General features: G+C 34.2%; 1 long non-coding RNA gene across 1 annotated transcript; it reads left to right on the top strand.

The window, feature by feature from the left end:
- The first annotated feature begins 898 nt into the window (after positions 1-898).
- LOC107302033 lies at positions 899-2,128 on the top strand. The gene is made up of 3 exons (XR_001549360.1): positions 899-1,044; positions 1,287-1,373; positions 2,030-2,128. It is a non-coding gene; the product is annotated as an uncharacterized LOC107302033 (long non-coding RNA).
- Positions 2,129-2,138: the final 10 nt, after the last annotated feature.

Here is a 2,138-nt window from a genome sequence, read left to right as displayed (position 1 = left end):
GCTGGTGGTCGGCCTGCTCCGTCTCTGCCGCTTGCCAGCTACGCCTCGGCCGGCGCAGGGGGCGGAACCACGCATGCGCAGCGCTCCCGGGCAGGGAAAGTCCTCGACTTACGACCGGTTGGGTAGTCCTCGACTTACGACCGGTTTAGTCCTCGACTTACGACCGGTTGGGGTCGCGGCATTAAAAAGGTTGAGAACCCACTGAGTTAGAAGTTGGCTTCTCATGTGTAACAATTTTGCTTAAATAGAGGGAAGGCCAAACACACCTTGCCCAAACTTCAGAGCCTCTTTAAAAATAGCTGCTGGTTTATAATTTTCAGTAAGATAGAGCCATGATGATTAAAGGCATGAGAATTAATTATGGTTGACTTTTTGACTTAGCAGTTTGGAATACTCTCTTTTCAATAGAAACAACAAAAAACGTGTGTTCCTCTGCTTAGAATGAGAGTGATCTTCTGTGGAAAAGAAACTTACATTTAGATTGTATAATTATAGTGGATATAGTGCAAGGTACTCCTAGAAAAATATCACTTTTTAAATATTTGTGTCATCTAGGGAGAGAAGAAATATATAGAAAAGCAGCTGTGTATGGGGAAACCCGTGTTATATGGTAGTTAAGATACTGACTAGACATAAAGAGATCCTGGTTCTAGATGAGCCAACATAGTTCAACGTACTTCACATGGTGATTGTTATGGGAAAATTAGTAGAGGGCAATGCTTGGGACATAATTTTATCTATTTTATTTATTTGTCACATTTACACAGCTACTCATCTCACATAGTGGCTCTAATGTTAACACCTGAAAGAAAAGCCGAATATCAATTAAATAAATAAAATATGATGAAGTCATCTATAAATTATAACTGATTTAATTCCTGATATTTTATTTAGGATCTTTTATCAAGAATCGTTGACAGGATTCTTCAAGCTGGACATAATAATAATCAAGCATCAGTAAAGTATTTAATAGAGTGGAATATCATTCTGATTTTACACAAGTTTCCCCATTATCTTGAAAAATTCTGGAATTGCTTTAATTATGTGAGTAGCTATAGTCAAATATGAATGAAGTACAAATAAAGAATGGATTATTTTTATAAAAAATGCATTCAAGATTATTAGAAAATATACTCCATTGAGTTATTACTATTGAAAATATATGCTGTATTAGGATAACAGTAGTTAAGATTCAGTATTAGGAAGAGAATAATTATTCTTATTAGGCTCAATATATTTTTACAAATTGAGAAATAATTGAGATTAATACAGAACTTATTTTTCAGGATGAAGATCAATTTAAAACTAGCATTTGCACATTTTTAGCAGTCCTGTCACATTTTGACATAATTCTCCAGAATAAATCTGAAAAAGTAAGTGCTTTTGTTTGAAACTAAAAAAGTTTATTATAGAAAATAAATCCTGTTATCTGCTCTTGGTACAATCCAGATGAGAGTATTATAGTATGTTTATATGAAGTTTTCCTTGAACATCTCTAAACCCATCAAAGATCTGTTTGGTCTCAATATCTAATCAAGTATCCTGTTTCCTTCAGGGCCAAATAACATGGGAAATCTCCCTGTGTCAGTCAGTATGTTTGATAAACAACTAGTAAGGAGACAGTATAGGGTCATCATAGATAGCACCAGGACTGCCAGATCCTTTATTAATTTGCTTAATTCCATTTTAAACCTCTAATTCATTGCCTCTTAATACATCTGTTATATCTGTGCTGACATGAACAAATTATTTCCTTTGGCTGATAGAAAATATGATATATATATATATATTAAATATGAACCATTTAACTGTTGTGTGAATCCAACATTTAATAGGTTTCCCCCCCCCAGACATTATCATATATCCCAGTACCATAAGTACTTAAGATTTTTAAAGACAGTATTAATGTATTCAATTTTTACGGGGCCAGTTCATCTACATTCATGGCAGTTTATGTGAATTTTATTTTTTATATCTTCCTACTTTGCTGGGTAGAGTCAAAGATTAAAGTATGTTTCTCTTTCTCTAGATATCAGCCTTGAAGAAAGCACTAATTGTTGTCCTACAGTGGTGTTTCCATCACAATTTTAGTATTCGGCTTTATGCTTTAATTGCACTTAAAAAAATTTGGGGAATGT

Source organism: Protobothrops mucrosquamatus, unplaced genomic scaffold (genome assembly GCF_001527695.2).
Source record: "Protobothrops mucrosquamatus isolate PMUCROS unplaced genomic scaffold, P.Mucros_1.0 scaffold23416, whole genome shotgun sequence".
In the NCBI taxonomy this organism is placed as follows: domain Eukaryota; kingdom Metazoa; phylum Chordata; class Lepidosauria; order Squamata; family Viperidae; genus Protobothrops; species Protobothrops mucrosquamatus.
This window is presented reverse-complemented; position numbering and strand designations above follow the sequence as displayed.